This window comes from Rosa chinensis, chromosome 3, assembly GCF_002994745.2.
Source record: "Rosa chinensis cultivar Old Blush chromosome 3, RchiOBHm-V2, whole genome shotgun sequence".
Lineage (NCBI taxonomy): Eukaryota > Viridiplantae > Streptophyta > Magnoliopsida > Rosales > Rosaceae > Rosa > Rosa chinensis.
The window spans coordinates 44,400,076-44,413,215 of NC_037090.1; positions in this window are offsets into that span (position 1 = coordinate 44,400,076).

Genomic DNA, 13,140 nt, shown 5'->3' on the forward strand with positions numbered 1-13,140 from the left:
TAGGGTGTAGAAAAATGGGTCTTAAGCTTGTGCAATGTGTGTGCAAAGGTGTTTAAATACCCCATTGGGTTCTAGGGTCAAGATTGGACTTGTACCCTAGATCCAAATGGCTCAAAAACAAGTAGAAAATGGGTAAAACTAAAAGACTAAAACAACCTAATAAAAATGTAGAGAATTAGAAGATTAGAAAATATTTTGGAAAATAAAAAGAAAATCGAAGGGTAAAAGTGTAAGTGAGTGTGTGTCTAGTGCGAATAAAAATAAATATCTTCATCCACATGTGTGATGTGTATGGTCCACTAATTATTATTGTCATTACATCAATTTTGAATTTGAAATTTGAATACAAAGATGTAATACAAATGGGCTTGGGTCTTCACTTGTGTGCTTCTTTGGTCTTAGGCCTCAGACTTCTTGCTATTGGGCCAAGTTGACTTAGTTGACCCGATGATCAACCAGTTGACTTTTTGTCCTTTAGTCGGAATTGACTTTTTGCTCGAATTCACTACTTCTTTCATCTTTTTCGTCTCTTGACCATAATTTCCTACAAACGAAGAAAACAAAGTAATACTACGAAATAATGCTTGAGTATTCGCTAATTTCAAGGTAATTAGGGTTAGAAACACACGTAAATTGCGTGTGAATCATGCACCAAAATAGATTGTGCAAAGGTAATCTTTTATCCACAAAAGGAATACATCTAATAGTACTCTCCTAGCAATATACATCCAAGTTCATAACCCAACATCTTTAAGTAGCTTGTTTCCTTAAGCATCTTGCTGGTTCATGGATTGCAATCTCTCTAAAAGAAGATCTTGTCCTGCTCCATCAGCAAACTCTCTGTTCACTGTTCTGTTTCTCTGGTGTTTTTGTTAATTGGTAATTTTAACTGCTGCATCAATATTTTTCTTCTGATTAATACCGACGGTAAATGTTACCAAGTACTTTGGCTAGTTTTTAGATCCTGCAGATTCAAAAGTATCATAGTAAGACATTTCACATACCTAAATAATAAAGGAGCATGGACAATAACTAAAAGCCTCAAAAGCTAGAGTAATTGTTATTCCGTCATTGTCAGTAGGTCACACATGCAATATATGTGCATAGACACACCATTTGGCTAAAATTACCACCATCACCTACAACCATATTTTCAAACTAATATTTCCTTCCAATGATCCCCATCCACTTCGAAAGTTTAAAAGTTAAAACTAGTGAAACCTAATTTATTCTAATATTTCTGACAATACTTTTTGAAATATAAAGAAAGCTGCTACTTTCACTATCAATATCAAATATCATACCTCACTAGGTTTACCCCATAATCTGTGTATATACAGATTAGTTTGTGGAACAACAGTTCCTGGTGATAGTGTTTCAGCACCAGAAGGATTTGTTGGAACATATATTTGCAATCAAATGAACAAAACAACAATAATCATACAATGAACATAAATTATGGCTGGCACTAACACTTGAAAAAAAAAATTTAGGACCCTACAGACAAATTCAATGTCATCGCTCAACTTAATGATAAGTGCTACGAAGAAAATGGGAAGGAAGCATATTTGATCTGACAGCTGCATACATGAACCATGCATTGACACACAAACATGAAGATACATTCAAGATAGAGAAACATATAGGCATCCTAATCAACAAAACCCATTCTGGTGGGGAGGAAGGCCCAATATATATACCTTTGTTAGAAAAGCCGTCTGCAATGATGTGTATACTTCAGATAGAGAACTTTCATCTAATTTGATTCATTTAATCATTCAGAAAGTTTAACTATTTCATAGCAGGTAGGATCTTTTGGCAACTACCCACTTACAGATAATCTCATTGACACATATTAGTAGAGGACAATATCAGTGATTACACGTATTTATATGCATGTAATTGTATCTAAAACACTAGAAATAGGCTAATCCTTAAGCCAATAATAATGTAATTAATTTAATTTTTATTTATTGTGTAGGAAATAAGCAGAGTTGCAGACTTCAGAAGTGTTCATACGAAATTGGAGCAAAATGGGTTTTCCGACATAAAAGATGAAAAAGTCAACATTAATCAACCATGGTCAATGTCAACGAGAATGCGGAACCCGATCACAGAAAAATAGCGTTGTGGTGACCCGAGAGAGGGGTCCCACAGCGCCGCGACCCCGAGCCAATGAGAAACCAACATGTCACGAATGACATTCCGATAACTCATCAACCCGAAATCGCAAGGCCTTTTGGGTCCAAACTGTTGGTTTACAAAACACTTCATGGACAAGTCGTTCTAGCAACCAAGCAACACATTTTCAAAAGCGGAATTTGAAATGGGCTAAGAGTATTGGGCTCCGAATTGCAAGCCCAAAACTCTTAGCCCATTTCAAATTCCGCTTTTGAAACTGTGTTGCTTGGTTGCTAGAACGACTTGTCCATGAAGTGTTTTGTAAACCAACAGTTTGGACCCAAAAGGCCTTGCGATTTCGGGTTGATGAGTTATCGGGATGTCATTCGTGACATGTCAGTTTCTCATTGGCTCGGGGTCGCGGCGCTGTGGGACCCCTCTCTCGGGTCACCACAAGCGTGCGCAATTGTATCTTGATGGGAAGAAGATTATGAAGGGAAAAAAAAAGATAAATAAAAGATATAGAAAGAGGAGGCAATTAAACTTTGGTTTAATTATGGAGGATCTGCACGTGCTTTCAATCATCAGCCATCACTCTTCTTCATTTTTTCACTTAAACCAATCTGATGGTGACACCTCACCATCACCTTATCTTTCTTCCTTCACGCACAACCATCCAGATTGAGATGATAATTCTCTCCCCCCTCTTGATATATATATATAGCCCACGACCATTCATATCTCGAGCGGAGAGACACCAACAGAGCCGACCACCAAAACAGAGGATCTTGGTGGGCTGCTCTCTTTCCCTTCCTTCTCCATTTTTTTTCTCCCTACCAAGATCCACACCACCTCACCAAATTCATTCTTCTCACCAAAATTCATACCTCCTCACCAAGATCTACTTCACCAAAATTCCTCCTTCTCATCTTTTCTTCTCCTCACAAAGATCTACCTCACCAAAATTCCTTCTCCTCACCAAGATCTACCTCACCAAGATCCACCTCACTAAAATTTCATCTTCTCATCAATTTCACAAGATTCAAAGGGAAAGCCCAGGAATCAAAAACTTCATCACTATCAAATTTGGGTAAAAGTGGGGAGCCATAAATCAAGACTAGTCATAATTGCTTTATAGCAATTTGTGGCTTGTTCTTGTTACTCCTACTTCTCTTCACTTTGTTCCTCTTTAAATTATGTATTTTGATGTTAGTTTGGTGATGGGTAGTGAGTAGTTTTGTTGTTGGGGGTTAGGGTTGTGTGCCCTAGCCCAAATTTGATATAATGAATGCTTAATTTAATTTATATATGGAATTTGTTAATTATTGGATGCTTCTGTTTTGTGATAATTGATTAGAATGCATGCTTTTGCTTGGGTATGTGTTTTAATAAGTCTAGATTAAAATTTAGGGGATGACATCCTTAGATTTTAGAGCTAGAACCCCGATTTAATATTCATGGGAAGTACAAGCATGGTTCACTACATGATTAGCTTGATCGCAATTATGGTGAGCTTGGTTGCCTAATTCCTTGAACTCTAGGCCTCTTGATGTGAATTAATGACCCTTGAACCGACTCTAATTTATGTCAAGTAAGTTCCTACGGTCCTTGAACCGGAGTAAGAATACCATGAAAGGGAATTTCGGCCCTTGAGCCTTGAAAAGCCTTGGGTACGGCTTCTACCATCTTTAATAAATTGCACGTAAATCAAATTAGCATCTAGAGCACTGAATTAGGGTTAGGATTCATCCCTACGTACCAATCCCCAATTTATATACATTTCTTACTTTGCATTACTTTATTTAATTTAGTTGTTATTTGAGTTTTCATTTAAATTCTTGCACTTTAGTTATTAGAAATGCAAATTACATTTTCGGTGACACTTTCTACTTCATTGTAAATAGTCATATCTAGGCTTATAGCTTTGATTAGGCTTCGGTGCAAACCAAAGCTGAGCATTGCTAAGGCTTGGTGCCTTAGAGTAGCATTTTTATTTATTTTCTTTTTCTTTTTCATTATTTGCTAAGTGTCTTTATTTCCGATTACCCAAGGATTGTGGGTTAGCCACTAATCCCCGTGGTACGATAACTTTAGGCATAATACTTCCCTATCTTGACAATGATACGTACGCTTGCGTAAATGTGTATCAAGTCAATCAGCTATCAGCATAATTCGTTATCGATATTATTATATATATGACTTTCAAACAAAATAAAACAACTTGTGCTATTAACATATTGAGCAGCTGACTAAACTATTGTTTTGCAATGCATAATAAAGCCCTCTGACGGGGAAAGAAGCTATGGACGAATGTTATACTATTTTATTGTTTTGCGCATTATATGCAAATATTGGATAGAATTGATTCAAGAAGAAATTGCTAATGACTTAAGTAAATTAAGGTACCTGAACAAAGGCCCAGCCGTCGCCATATCGAAAGATGCTCTGTATGACATTGAGAAAGCAATGCGCACAAGAAAACATAAACTCATCCTTGCCCGCAAGTAGATTTAAAGCCCGAGCAACAATTCTCAGTGCTTCAATTACTAGCACAAATAGAGATCCAAACCAAGCACTTCCAAGACTTATACTCCAGGCTCTCTGGAGACAAAACTGAGTATTGGACTGCATTCCTCTGAGATAATATAGAGAATCACCCTACTCACAGTTATATTAGCTACATTCCTCATTACTTTGGCTAAGTATTAGAAAACCAACTAGCCCAATAGCAGCCACCATGTGCACAATGAAAAGGAACAAAGATATCTTGTTGGTGTAGGCTCTTGAGTTTAGTGTTGTAATCGCTTCCTGGTAAACAAATTCAGAGAAAGCGAAAACCCATAAAACATCAAACTCAAACTCAAACTCAAACTCATCACTTACAAATTAACAAACATGTTACTAGCAAGAGAGCCCCAAATTGACTTGTATCATAGCATGAATTAAAATGTTTAATATTGAGGAAAACTTACTTGAGGGGTTGGATTAGAGCGAGGCTGAGAATGCTGAGGAGGAGTTGTGTGAGACTGAGAGAAATCAGATAGAGATGAAGGTGAAGTAGTACCAACTCTGACATTTTGGGCCGGTTGGAACCGATAAGGAGGAGGAGGAGCAGCGCTTATGGTCTTAGCATTGATAGCAATTCTCAAAGGGTTTGTAGGATTAAGCCTCTGCAACATTGATATATGAACATCTCTCTGATTACTCTGATTATGATCATTGCTCTATTGTTCAAAACCCACCTCACCTTTCTCCACATGGAACAAATCAGAACATTATGGAATTAATTTATTTCAGAAAACATATTTCAATGTAATCCACACAAGTATCTAGTACAGTGGCATAAAAGAAACAAAATCGTTGCACATCCCAATCACTAGACCTCTAGTCTTTAGTTTAGTGTTTTTTTTTTCTACTCTGCATAGTATGCAACACAAGGAAATATACTAAGAAAATTTGCATGACAAACTGAAAACTACAAAACAACCTAGAAAGCATAAAAGCTTGTATCAAAACTAAAACCAAAAAACATCAAAGATTTTATCTTTTTATCTTAATGAGTAGAGAAATGTAAAAGCATACCAAAGAGAACTGGCCCAAGAGAACAGAAGGTCCTCTTTCTCTTAGGCCACACAAAGCAGCAGTAGTAGCAGAAACTATTATTTCATTAAGTAACCCAATTCATCACTCATCAAACTCTCTCACCTCAATAGCTCAACTGCTCAGAAATTCAACCACCTCTTGTTTTTGTTCTATACCAATAATTACAGCAACATGAAGTTAAACAAGGAATAACAACTGGGCAAGCACTCAAAACGAATCAAACAACTTGACGATATGGTAATATTCACTAGTAACACAACTAGTTAGTTAATAAGTGGGTGTCTTTATTACCAGAAATGCCACTATGATGCTTCAGCTTCACAACCAAATTGATGTCCTATTTCAGTAGGGTTTCCAAAAATTTTTGGTAATCAATTTCAGCTGCAATTTAAATTTCAGATGCTCTCCCTAATAATAATCAAAGCCAGAACATATCACTGTGAACTGTTATTAGCTGAACAACTAAACGGAGTTGAGAAGACTGACCTTGGCGGTTTTAGGGACCTCATCGTAGAAGACCTCGCACATGACATCGCCAAGATTTGTGTGAAGAGTGACGGACTGCCACAATCAAATAACGAAAACAAAAGGGTTAAATTAGCGGTTTCCCAAATTCATTTGGCCTAACAATTCCAACAATTTTTGAAAATTTATGTTAGTAATTAGAGCGAATAAGACAACCACTGAACAAAATCCCCAAACTTAAAACCCTAGAAATTTCAATTGAGATTAAATTGGGGACGTTTACCTTTCAGGAGAGAATCAGCTGCCATGGGGTTCTTCATCATCTATGCTAGACACCAACTCGATCTTCTTAACCCGTTCATAGGGTCGAAGGAGCTCGAGCTTCGGCTTCTTCCGCTCATATATAGAGAAAGAGGACGAAGAATTGGAGAAGAGAGGGATTCCAATCTAGGGCTCTCTCCGGTCTGTTTGAAGCGAGAGTGATGGGATGAATTCACCGTCAATCCTATGAGGCGGAGACTGGTTTGGATGTCAGAGAGACGAGAGAGGTCCAAGGTTTCAAAATGATGGATTTGGGGTCTAGAGGTAGGGGAGAGAGGCGTTGTCGAGAGATTGAGGAGCTGTGGGTATTTTTGTTATTCTTTTGCCTAAGTATTAAGGCTTTAAGCTTGACTATATCGATTTTGACAAAGACTCACATAACAGAATTTTATAGAAATGTGGTCTGAATGCAGCCATTTTAAATTTGAGATTTGTCTCCTATCAATTTGATTTCCCTCTTTGGGGAGGTAGAGAAAAATGGAGGTGGGAAATCTCCCTCCTTCAGCCAAACATATTGATCAGACCACAGTTTTGTTATTTTCAGTCGTATGAATAATACATGTTGGGGGGGGGGGGGGGGGGGGAAGGGGAATTTGGGGTTTGAGATAGGGTTTGGCACCACTTACGTGGTGGGAAACTTGCCGCTCAATTTTTTAAGCGTCACACAACAGTTTTGTCCTTAAATGCCTTCAGAACTAATTCATAAGTCCATATCAAATGACGAATTTTGTAAAAACGACGTCTGAAAAAATAAAAATTAATTAGATGACGGAAAAGTATGATGCGTCGTGTGAAAGGCGTCGTCTGATTGAATTTTTGTAGTAGTGTTATTTTCTCGTTATTAAAATCCGGCATGCAGCGAGGTTTATAAAACATTTCCAAACTCGTTCCATTTGAAAACAACATTTTCATGAAAAACGTTCGATGACTAGAGAGGGCTGCTGACTAGTCATCTCATGTCATCTGGAGGGGACTGCTGCCCAAATGACACATCGGAAGGGATTGCCAACCGGAATTTAGGAGGCGGTGATTAGAGGGGACTACCAACTAACCACAGGTAGTTAGAGGGGACTGCCGACCAGATGACGCACCAGAGGGGACTGTCGACCGAAATATAGTCTGGAGGGGGCTGCCAACCAGACTATTACCTAGAGGGGACTGCTGACTAGGTAATATACGCATGCGCCAATAATAGCCTCCTTGCCAACTCATTTCTTTTTAAAACTCTTTTCTTTCAACAAAAATCACATTTAAACAAACAATATTTCCAAGTCACAAATTTAATGCCATGCTGCATGAATCATTTAAATAAAACAAAGGTCCACTCACAGGTGAGCCTCGCCGCTAATCCTGTTGCTTGCCAGTGTCCTCCTCGCTCGAGGGCTCAGTGCGTCCTGTAATAATTGGCAGGATATAATTAACCGCAATAAGGGAATAATTAAGAATCAAAAACTCATTCCCTTGAAAAATTTAATAACTCGTCATTCATCAATTCCTCTAAAAATCCGACTCTTCAATTTAGGATTTACAAATCTCGAATTCGGAATTCTTAAAGATTTCAACGCCCTCGATTTATCTTTAACCCTCAGAAGGACTCTTTCGACAACTCAACCAATTAAATTCCGATTCCTTAACCATAATTAAACCAGCAAATTATAAAATAAATTCCCTTCCAAATTTCCAAATTCTCTCTCAATTTTGTTTAACCCATTTCACTTCCCTGACCTCCCAACAATTTCAACTCATCACAAAAATCATAACAACGAGTTCTCAACCCCAAATTATAATCTTAACATTCTAAAAACAACATCCAACATCGAATTCATAGGAAAACAACAATAATCAAGAACTTCCAACACTAGGTATGATTCAAAACTAAAAAAATAAAGCATTTTTGAGGGGCTGACAGAGCCTCCACGCACCACCACCAGTGGCAGTGCGTGGCTTCACACGCCACCACTCCAACACCCATAACCGGCCAAGAAAATTACACCAACACAATCTCCACAACAAGCCCAACAATAGTTGTACCTGCAACAACAGTCAAATCCAAGCAAATATGGCCGGAAATTCAACCCAAAGTCAAGAAACCCGACGGTTACTGTTCACGGTCACAATCACCTTCAATTCTTCCTCCACCTATCAAATCGAGCAGCAACAAGGTTAGGAACATGTTCAGCACCTCACTAGCTACCCAAACCCCCAAGAAATCCGGCCGAAAATAGGAGATCGAAGCAAATCTCTGATTTCCCATTTCTAGGAATTCTTCTTCGATTCTCCCAAAGCAAAGCTACCCAACTCGAAATTCTTACCTGAGATGAAAGAGGAGGAAGAGAGGAAGCTTTCTGACCGGTGGGATGACCTACGGTGGCTCGACGGCGAAGAATTTGCCGGATTTGTCTTCTCCGGTTACTGTGCGCGAAAGGAGGGAGGAAGAGGGATAAAGGATCGGCTTTTCCCAATTTTGGATCATTTTTGACTTTTCTCTCTCTTCCCAAAATGGAAACCCCTTTTTAAAATATCAACTAGGAATAGTAACTTCTATTTTTTATCATAACTTTCCCGACATAACTCTGATTTAAACAAATTATTAGGAATGGCAATGGGGAGGGTAGGGTAAGGGGATTAAATTACCATCCCCATACCCGACTTCATTCCCCCATCCCCTTACCTGCCCCAATCCCCGTAATAATAAACTGGGGATTCCCCGTTCCCATTCCCATTGGGGATTAGGTCCCCGTACTGGCCCCAATCCCCGTTAACTATATTACTAATTTATTATATAAAAACTCATACAAATAATTATGGATTGTAAAGTATGAAGTTAAAATCAAAAATCAAAATAAAATAAATTATTTATTTCAATCAAACAAAAACAAATACAAGTCTTCCTTAAAAAAGAACAATAAAAGTTTGCATTCAACAAAAAAATTCCACAAGCAACTGCTTAGTGTAACCTAACAACTTGCTCATTCACTCCCACAAGGTAAAGTGAATAATATCAAAAATATATTGACAGAATTTAAATATTGACAAAAAGATGAAGTTTACATAAATATTTATTTATAAATAAGATTAAAAATATATAATAAATATATTTCAAATAATTCTTATTGGGTGGGTATGGGGTTGGGGATCAAAATACCATCCCCGCCCCATACCCGATTTTAGAATTCGAATACTGGGGATCCCCGTCCCCGTTACCCGATTTCCTCTGAATTTCTCCCCGTTAGGGTCGAATACCCGATGGGGATTATTGCCATCCCTACAAACTATGTGTCCACGAACTCGATTTTTCGTGTACTACGATATTCACAAGGAAAATTTCTTAACTTAACGGACCAAAGAAAAAGTCAACTCCTTGATCATTAATGGTAAAACATAACTAGTAAACTAAAAACGTCCTTTAGTAACTGTAACTAAATAATAAATTAAGATTCTGGGGTACGGGGTATTACAGTGTATCCATGAGAATAAGATGCAGGACTCTCCTTGGGTGGATTCCTCATTTTGCTCCTCAACCTACGGGGTATTAGCAGCCGTTTCCAGCTGTTGTTCCCCTCCCAAGGGTAGGTTCTTACGCATTACTCACCTCAGTTAGTGGTTTTAAATTTTTATTTGTGCATGTATGAGTAGTATGAAATTGCATGATAAATGCATCTTTTGCAGCTAACAATGCCAAAAAAAGAAGAAGGGAAAATGTTGTGATGGCTTGAGAGTACGTAAATGGTGGCTACTGACTTCTTTGGGTTCAATTCCCTAAACCTCTGTAGGATTGACTATATTGGTCATATGTCTTTTAATTGCAATGAAAAACTTGGTTTTATGTGTATAGGACACTCTCTACGCGAATCCGACTAGCAATCAGGTTTGATTTCTACGGCCTGGTACACTAGTGTTAATGTCGAAAAGGATTATTATTATAAGGGCTAAATATTGGTTACTACCCTGTGGTTTAGGTCCAAAATCAATTTAGTCCCTGGACTTCTAATTTCATCAAAAACACCCCTGCATTTTTCAATTTTGATCTAATAGGTCTAATTCATTAATATTTTGTTATGGGTTCAAGTTATAGTTGGATTATTTGTTGGAAAACTATTTGTTTTTAATAGTAGGACTCACTCCTAAATTGACTATGCAGACCACTAGACATCACATCATAAAACATAGGCCATATATGAGCTACGTTAACAAGTTAAATAACTCAATTGTAGGAAAACTAATAAATTGGACCTATTATATCAAAACTAAAAGTGCAGGGGTGTTTTTGATGAAATTAGAAGTTCAGGGACTGAATTGATTTTGGACCCAAACTACAGGGAAGTAATCTGTATTTAGCCCCTATTATAAATTGGTTTTCACTACTCACTGGTGCATATATTTCACAATGTTTCCAAACCTAGCTAGAGTAGAGACCTAATAGGTATGAATGACGAAATGATAGGACATGCCCCAGATTTTCACCTGAAATATGAAATAGCCATGCGGGGCTCACCTTAAGAGAAGCTCTACCCAAAATTCGGCAGAATCAATCTTAATAATGGACTACCCAAATCCTATAAAAACAATTTCAACACTTGTAATACCCAATCCCAACCTCAACACCTGGAGCCCTACATGCTCCCCACAGTTCACAACCAACTCCATATCCAGATATAAAACAATAAAAATATGAATCATCTCAAATTCAAAATTTAGACAAGATCGGTTGGCTATCAGAGCAAAATAATTTGTAAAGTACAAAAAAATATAAAAGCAGAGCTAGTATGCGGAAGCTATGATGATGACTATGCCTCGACTCCAAGTACGCTCGACCTCTACTAATCTAGTTTGCAAACTGGGCATTTGAAATCGAAGGGCCCAGGAGAAAGTATTCAAAAAACACATTAGCGTAAGTGAATAAAAATAAATATTCACAACTGAAACTCAAAAAAGCTTTAAATACCTTCCCATATAGATCTTTCTTAAAAACTAATGCATGTTAACAGTTTACAAAACAATTATCTTTGAAACTGAAAATCTCATAAAAATAAGACCAGCCCCGCTAGTTCAGTAGTAGAAAGGTAGAACATGGGGAATGAGAGGTCACCATATAATAAATAGAGCCTCCTAGGCTAAAGACTCGACTGCAACCGACAAGGTATTGTGAGGAGGAGCAATGAGCTAGCTAGCAGTAAAATATGACAACCTAAGTATGGTGAAGAAAATAATTTGAAAACCGTAATAAACATTCCCCGAAAATCTCGCATGAAACCAAAATTGTGAAGGAAGGATGAGCACGAGTACGATTCCCAACCGTACTCGGAAAATCACCGAAAGATGTCTTAATCAATATTCACAATCAACCAATGTGATTTAATAATTCATAAAGAGAATCATAGTTGAAATAAACTTGAGAGATATAAAAAAATTACAAGTTCCATAAAAAATTCCATTTTCAAAAATCTTTAGGAAAGTTCAAATTAGACAAATATAAAATTTGTTTCCGGAAATCACCTCGGAAAACAATTTGTCGAAAACCATTATAAATTGTAAATCATAATTTATTCTGGAATGCTCCTCGGGACACTTTTCATAAAAAATGCAAGTCATGACTAGAATCAAATTTGAAGTTTTATCGAGCCCAAACTTCACCACTATCATCGTTTCCACAATTCTAACGATCTAGAACATAAAGGAAAGAAATCTAACTGTCAGACTTCCAATAATCGACATCCTAGAACCCAAACTTCCGAATTCTCCGATCAATACCCAACATCCACCAATTTTCACCAAAATACAACAATATCTTCATATCATCGAGCCCTAGTTAACGGGCCAAGGTAGAAGATCGGAAGCGGCGGCCCACGCCACTCCGACCACCAAATTGGGTAGTAATACATATGCCAAAATAATCCTTACAACATGCCCAACAATTCCTTTAACAATGACAAAGTCCAAAAACAAGTGCAAAAGCCGGAAATTACCCATAAAGTTTCGGATTCTCGAAATCTTTAGAACCTCGATTCTTCCTCCTAGTGTTTGATTGATGGATGGGCTTGGTAGGTTACAACTGTGTTAAGGAGAGCTTCAAATGTTAGGTGGTGGCGTTGCTTGAGGTGGCCAGAGAAGAGAGCTCTAACTAGGTCGTGGCGCGCGCCTACCAAAGGCTTCCTCACTTCTCTTTGCTATTATGGTCAACTATTGAGGGAAAGTAAAGCCGAAAACGTCACCGGCGTGGAAAGGTGCTCAGGATGGTGCATGTGAGGAGACCTGGGTCGGTTGGATACCAAGAACTGTCAGGTCAGCTGCGCAGGTCGAGTGGCAAGGATTTTAGGGAAATGAAAATTCGCGTTTTCGACCATAACTTTTGGATATGAACTCCGTTTTCGGTGTGCTGTAAGTCAACAGACTCGGTTTAACGCCCTCTAATCCTTTATAAAGGAAGTTTCCTCAAAATTTACAAGGAATAAAAATAAACTTTTGGGAGTAGTTAAAAGCATTGTGATGAAGATAAAAGTAAAATTAGTTTTCGCTTACCGTCGAAGTGACCAGTAAATAGGTAAATTTGGAGTAACACGAGAACTCACCCCTACAACAGTGTTGAATGCTAGACGAAGTTTAGAGTAGCTCATTAGATGGTCTGTATTT